The sequence below is a fragment of the Elephantulus edwardii genome, unplaced genomic scaffold (assembly GCF_000299155.1).
Source record: "Elephantulus edwardii isolate Elephantulus edwardi_28Jun2011 unplaced genomic scaffold, EleEdw1.0 scaffold00073, whole genome shotgun sequence".
NCBI lineage: Eukaryota > Metazoa > Chordata > Mammalia > Macroscelidea > Macroscelididae > Elephantulus > Elephantulus edwardii.
In genome coordinates this window covers 3,542,515-3,550,792 of record NW_006399823.1, presented here as the reverse complement: position 1 = coordinate 3,550,792, position 8,278 = coordinate 3,542,515, and positions in this window count along the sequence as shown.

The window sequence follows — 8,278 nt, the reverse complement described above, 5'->3', positions numbered from 1 at the left end:
ACTTCAGGAAAATCTGTTTTTAATAATTTCTCCACACTTTCTAGGAGCAACTAGGTCAGTTTAGAGACTAAGGGGCTCTTGAACAAATCTGTGATCTTTTCAATTATTTGCTATGCATCCGAAATTTGGACAATGAATAAGGATAATAGAACAAGAATCAATGCCTTTGAATTGTGATTTTGGAGATGAGTTCTGATTATCCCATAGACTCAAAAGAACAAAGAAGTATGTCTTGGAAGTAAGTACAACCAAGGTGCTCTGAGAGGCAAAGTCTCAAATATGTTAGGTTTATTTTTAGGAGGGTCCTGTCCTTTGAAGAAGACATCATGCTTGCTGAAATGGAGGATCAGCAAAAGATGAGAAGACCCTCAACAAGACTGATTGGCATGGTGACTATAGCAATGAGCTCAATTATATTACAGATGAAGAAGATTACACATGGTAGAACAGGGTACACATCTGATGTTCATGTGGCCTCTATGGGTCATGCTTGACTACATGGAACCTAGCAAAAGCAACACATATTTGTCATAGTTTTAATTATTTTATCTAAGTTGATATTTATTTAATGGACAGAACATAGTGCATCCTGGCAAATTCTTTATGCAAATTATGTGTATTTTGCTGATTTTATGTTAGTATTTTACAAATATCAATTAAATAAAGTTAGTATGATAACATTTTTTAGGGCCTCTGTATCCTCACTATTTTTCTTTCTCTACTTACACTACTAAGATAGAAGAGTTGTCATTATGTGGCGTCAAGTCGCCTGCAACTCATAGAGACCCTTTGTACAACAGCCCAAGAATCTGCTCTAACCTGTGTCAATTTTATTATCCCTAACACACCTACCCTCATTAACCCAGTCAGTGAATCAATCCGTCTCATCAAGGGTCTTCCTCTCTTACACTGTCCCTCACTCTCCCACGCATGGTGTCACTCTCCAAGGATTGGTCCCTACTTGCCACATTTCCAAAGTATGTCAGAAAAAGCTTCAGAATCTTTGCCTCCAAGTAGGAGGCTTGTCTCACCCTCTCTAGGGCAAACCTGTTTGTTCTCCTAGTAGTATCAACTCTCCCTCTATAACCCCTCAGCATTGTCCAGCTTTCTGATGCACAAAGACTATGGCCTGGACCAGGTACTCTTTAGTCTCCAACCTGATATCATTGCTCTTCAGTACTTTGGAGAGATCTCTGACAGCAGACTTTCCCAACGTAATTAATCTTTTAATTTCCTGGCTGCTGGTGTCAAGACTGTTGATTGCGGAGCCAAACAAATAAAAACTGTGAACAATCTCAATCTCTTCACTATCTATCATGATGCTGCCAATTGGCCCAGTGGTGAGAATCTTTGTTTTCTTGATGTTGAGCTTCAGTCCATTTTAAAAGCTGCAGTCCTTGCCCTTCTGCAGCAAGTACTTCAGATCTTCCTGATTTCAGCAAGTAGGGTTGTATCATCTGCATAACACAGGTTGTTGATGAATCTTTCTCCAATATTGATGCCACATTTCTTCTTATAGAGCTCAGCCTCCTAGATAATCTGTTCTACATATAGATTGAAAAGGTATGGAGATAGGATACATCTATGGCATACATCTTTCTCAATTTTGAGCCATATATCGTTTCCTTGCTCTGTTTTTGATGACTGCCTCCTGGTCCAAGTATAGATTTCACATAATGATCAAGTGTTCTGGGATTTCCATTCTTCTCATAGTTATTTTCATTTTCAATTATGTTAGATTAGTCGGCATTATTTTGTATCTTTGTGCTTAGTTGCATACACATTTCAGAACAGTTTTTCATTTTGATATGCTCACCATTTATGATTTTCCTCTCTATTTCTAGTATTTTTCATTTCCTACTTTAACATAAGATCATTATGAGTTGTGCTTGATTGGACGACACCTAATATCAACAATAAACATGCTTTGATATATAGATAATTTTAGATTTCCTTTGATTTGTGTTTGCTCATAATATAATTTCTTTGGTTTTTAATTATATCATATTCACCAGAGCTCCCTTATCTAAATTAAAGTTAGTTTATGTAAGAGAGTTCTGGTGCCTTAATGATAAGAATCTGTGCTGAAATTCAAAAGGCATGCAGTTTGAATCCTCCAGATGTTTTGTGGGAGAAGGATGAGCATTCTCCTCTCATGTGGTTTCAGCATCTGAAAACCCACTGGAGGGTCAGCTATGAGTTGGTACCAGTTCATGTATGTATTTAAATTCAATTTTTTTGCTGGTTTTTAATTTGTCAAGGCTTCTGTATACACATTATCTTTCTTTAAGCATTCTCTTATATTAAGTCAGTGTTATTTTTTACTCAATTTAAGAAACACAGTGTGAAAGAAAGAAATGCAAGCTGCACAGAGGAAATTGACACAATTGTGGCCCCAGGATTTTATAGAATACCAATCGACATGTATTACCAACAGATCCAGCCCTAGATATGTTTACCAAGTTGTGCCAAGAAATTTGGAAGACAGCTATGTGGCCAACAGACTAGAAGATAACTGTATTTGTTCCTCTTCTCCAAAAAGGTGATCCAACAGAACGTGGACAACATGAAAAAAATCACTAATATCACATGAAAGCAACATCCTACTGAAGATTATATAAAATGGCTAGACCAGTACATCAACAGAGAATCACCAATATTCAGGCTGGGTTAGAAGAGGCTGTAGCACAAGGATATATTTGTTGTTGAAGAATGACACATTAATTGACACATTTTCTGAAAGCAGAAAGTACTAGAAGCATGTCTACTTACATTTCAACTATGCAAAGACATTTGACTGTGTGGATGATAACAAATTATGGCTAACTTTGAAAAATTATGGGAATTTCAGAAGATTTCATTATGATCATGTGAAACCTATACCAAGACCAAGAAACAGTTGTCTGAATAGAGCAAAGGAACACTGCATAGTTTAAAATCAAGAAAGAGTTGAATCAGTACTGTAGCCTCTCTCAGTCTCTAGTCAATCTCTATATTGAGCAAATAATTTGTGAAGCTGGAATTTATGAGGAAGAAGTGGCATCAAGAACTATGGAACTATCATCAATAACTTATGTTATGCAGACAACACAGTCTTTCTTCCTGAAAGTGAGGAGGACTTGAAGAGCTTGCTGCAGAAAACCAAAGCCTTCTACACAGAATATCAATATCAATAAGCAAAAAAATCTCCCCACTGGGCCAGTAGGCAACATCATGATAGATGGAAAAATACACAAATTGTCAATTATTTCATCTTATTTCTATCTACAATCAACAACCTCGGTACCAGTAGTTAGGAAATAAAAAGGTGTTTTGAATTGAGAAAGTCAGCATTCAGGAAATCTGTCCAAAATACTGAAGAGCAAGGATATCCGTTGAAAGACTAAATTGTCTCTGATCCAAGTCATGATCTTTTCAATTACTTTTTTGTATGTTATTGTTGGACAGTGTGTAAAGATGACAGAAGGATTGATGTCTTTGAATTATGGTGCTGGAGAAGAGTACTAAATATCTCATAGACTTTCCAAAGAATAAGCAAATGTATCTTGGAGAGAGGGCAATCTGGGTGATCTTTAGTGGGAAGGATGGTAAAATTCTGCCCCAAACACTGGGCATGTTGCTGGGAGGTGCCAATCCTTTGAGAAGGATCTCAGGCTCAGAAAACTGAAGGGTGAACAAATGAGAGGACAACATCAATGTGCTGGAATGTAACAGAGATTATGAAGATGGCACAGGATAAGGCAAGGTTCAGGTCTGTTGTTCATAATGTCACTATGAGGCTTGGTTGACTTGACAGGACAACATCAACACATCACAGCACAACAATAACAATGTGTCAGTCAGATTTTTTCTTAAGTTTGTGTTATTTCTTTGAAATCAGTATTATTCCTGTTAGGTGGTGTTAGCCTATGTAATCTGTATTGCATACATTTAATTTCTTGGAATATATTTAAAAAGATTATTATGTTAGAAAAATTTTAAAAATATTATAATACTATATTACAAATTTCTTTTCTAATGGTTACTTCTTATATCTTACTTATATATACATGATAAACACACAATCCTTAACTATTTTCTTTATGGAGTTCATTGTATTTTAAAGTTTTCCATGGCATCCAAGATATTTTTAAGCCTTATCTTATGTTATACCTTGTAAACATTATGTTTTACCTTGTAAACATCCATCATCTCTATCAAGGCCCATCTAAAGGTTGCAATTTTATATTTGGTTCTCAATAAGAATTTAATTGTCAAAACTTCTAATACTAGTTATTATCTATAAAGGCAGAGAGAAGAACTGTTTGATTTATTATTATATTTCTAATATCACACGTCATATCTCATTGGAAAAGGAATAGATAAGTAGATCAAGGAAACAGAACAGAGATTACAAAAGCAGACCCACTCAGATATAGTCACTTTATCTTTAAAATAGGAGCAAATGTAGTACAAAAGTGAGTGGACAGTATTTTAAACAAATGACACTAAATATGTGAACATTAACAACTAAATTAAAAAGGGAAAATACTCTAGAGGCATAATTTACATATTTCATAAAAATTACACATATTATAGTATGGGCTGAATGTAAGAATATGTTATCATTTTATGGTGCCTATGCAGATGACATAATCTTGCTTGCTGAAAGTGAGTAGGACCTGAAACACTTGCTGCAGAAGATCAAGGACTACAGCCTTCAATAAGCACTACATCTCCACATCAAAAAAACAAAGGTCTTCAGCAGTGAGCCAGTAGTCAACATCCTGATACATGGAGAAAGAGTTGAATTTACAAATGATTTCATCTTGTTTGTATCAACGATTAACACTTTGGTACTCTTGGCACTGCAATCAGGAGATCAGTGGACATGCTGTGTTAGGCAAGTCTACTGCCAAGAATCTCATCAAAATAAAGAAGACCAATGATAGCAGTCTGAAGACAAAAGTGCATCTGATTCAGGCCATAGTCTTTTCAATCACTTGCTATGCATAAGAAAACTGGACAATGGATAAGAATTATAGAAGAATTGATGTCTTTGAGCTGTGATACTGGAGAACTATTCTGAATATCCAATGGACTGCCAAAAGAACAAGTAGACATGTCTTAGAAAAAGTGTAGCCAGAGTACTCCTTGGCGGTAAATATGGTGAAGCTTCGTCTCTCATACTCGGACATGTTGCTGCTGTTGTTGTGTACTATCGAGTCAGAACCAACCCATGGATGACCCTCCAGTGGGTTTTCAGAGGATTAAATAACAGAAGGAGACTCCTCTGCTTTATCCCATGAAGCACTTGGTGGATTCAACCTGCATACCTTTTAGATCACAATGTAGATTCTTAACACTAGGTCACCAGAGCTCCCCTGAAGGGTCAGTGAAAGAGAGGAATACCCTTAACAAGCTGGATAAACACAGTGACTGTATCCATGGACTCAAGTGGATCATGTCATAGATGATAAGAATGGCATGGGTTCAGGTATCTTCACACGGTTGCCACAAGTCTCACTCAACTGAGGGCATCTAACAACAAGAAGCTCTAGTTTGGACTTGTGATTGTTATGTATGGACCTCCAGTGCTGTTTGTTTGTTTGTTTGTTTGTTTGTTTTGAGTTTCCTCTCCACCAGAAGCTGTAATTACAGAGGACGGGGTTAGCCATCTTTCTCCTACAGAGAAGCTGGTGGATTTAATAGGGGTGCCTTATGTTGACAGGAAAACTCATTATAACTAAGCCACCAGAGCTCCATTCAGCCATTGTTAAGATTTGTAATCATGAATAGTTTGCCTCTCTGTCCACATGCTCAGAACTAGCAATCATTTTAGAGAGAGTAAATGCCTACTGTTACAAGTATGGTTTGATGGGGTTTTTTTTTTAAAAGAAAAAAGTATATAGTAAAAATACCTTCATTATTCACTTGCTATTGTAACTAAAATTCATGTATTTCCTGTACAGGCAGAATTACTTGATAAAAATTAATATAGAAAAATTCACACATTGGCTTTCTCATTTACTCTCTTGACCTACTTTTGTATAGTTCATGAGAATTTTAAAAAGAGTCATACATGATGATAAAGTGTGGGATTCATAGAAATAACTGCAATTTCAGGCCTGACTATGTCATCAAAATACCTAACTTTGATTGCTGAGGTCAAAAGAAACTTAAAAACAGAGAGCACATGAAGGGCAGTAGTAGAAGGAAAAGAAACACCATATCATTCACAGAGTTTCGCAATATCTGGCCTACCTAAACCAATCTGATTTTTATCTGTGTTTGCTAGCAGGAAAACAAACATCAAATAACAGTATCACAATCTAAAAATTGGAAACGACCTTAAGGACAGTTTCAATCCCTCCTGTGATGTTTAAATCTCTCCTATAGCAGAGTACTCAGTGGATGTCCAATCTCTCTATCTGTCCATCTGAACTGGCAGAGAGTCCTCAGTAGCCTCTGACAATGCCTTCATCCTGAGACACTTCTGAAGATCAGCAAATTCCTTAGATTTGGCAAAGTCTACCCTCTTTACATTTCCTTTTTTAAAACTAGTGGTCAAATATTATTAGTGACCCACCTCTTTCAGAGGTTATCTCTAAGGAACTAAAAAAAGCAACATAACTCGTGTAACTTGCTTCTTCCACAAACTATATATTATTAGCTTTATAAATCAACGACATAAACACACAAATCTCAAATAAGAAAAAAAATCACAAACAATAGGGCAAATTAAAGTTATAATGCAAAAAACAAACAAACCGCTCTGTCTGTTCATTTATGTTATGGATGGAACCTCAAACTGGAAAACTACTTCAGGTATTATCTGAAAATACCTTCTCCCAGACTATACTCCCAACAATGTGTGGCATTTGGATTTATGATTTTTGAAGTCACACCGCACTATTATCACATAGTACCAGGTAACACACAAGATTATATCGTCTTCCTAGCCAGAAAATGTCAGAGACAATACTTTCAATCTATTTTAAAAAGGTTACATGCACAGGGCAGAAAGATAATGTCCAAGAATTGCAATACCATTTTAACACTCAATATATTTGACTTACCAAAAAAATTAATGTTTTGTGCATTTTGTGGGTTGGTTCCCTGTATTTCTAAAGGAAGCAAATAATAAAATTAGTTCTCAAAATGTCCCTCCCCCCAAAAAATAGTTACAGATTTCTTTCTATAGAGAAGATTTTAAAATCTTGTATCCAAATACGTGTTTTGAATGCAGAGAAGGCATAATTTCTCTTCTGCATATATATTGTGGTTGTGCACTGTCAAGTGAGAAACGACATAAAGCTGACCCTCCAGTGGGTTTTCAGAGGCCGTAAATCACACAGTAGTAGATTGTCTAGCCTTCTCCCATAGAGCAGTTGGTAGATCTGATCCATATGCCTTAGGGATAGCAGCACAGCTTCTTAACAGTAGAGGTCAAAATAAAGGGGAAAAACATAGACGTAAATGAGATGAACAGAAGGCTTTACAGGGAGGCTCTAGAAGGCAAAAGCAAAGTATAATAATGCAATGTGCAAAGAACTGGAGTTTGAGCAAAAAAAAGAAATACATGCTCAGTATTTTTAAAAGCGAAAGAACTGTAAAATAGTTTCAAGCCTCAAGATGCAATACTGAGAGATGCTATGGGCAAAATCTTGAAGGGTCCAGGAAACATAAGAAAGAAAAAAAGATGGAAGAAATACAGAATCTGTATCAAAACAAATTTACTGCCACTGGAAAAACTGAGGAAATATTATATGAACAAGAGCCAGTGGTAGTGAAGGAAAAAGTTCAAGTGGCACTAAAGGCATTGGCAAAACATAAAACCTCAAGGATCAATGCAATACCAATTGACGTATTTCAACTAACAGATACATCAATGGACATGCTCACAAGTTATGCTAGGAAATTCAGAGAATAAGTACTTAGCTAACTGACTAGAAGAGATTTACATCTTTTAACCATTTCAGAGAAGACTCTGGAAATTATCAAACTATCCCATTAATATCACATGCAAGCAAAATATTACTGAAGACCATCCAAAAAATATCTAGTACACTGAGAGAGAACTGCCAGAAGTTCAAGCTGAGTTTACAAGAGTCTTTAGCACCAAAGATAACAATGCTGATGTCAGATGGTTGTTGGCTGAAAGTAGAGAGTAACAGAAGGATGTCTATTTTTATTTTATTGACTATGCTCTTGTTTCCATTTAAGCAAGCAGGGTTGTGTCATCTGCACAATGCAGATTCTTAATACATCTTCCACCAATATTGACTCCACATTTCTC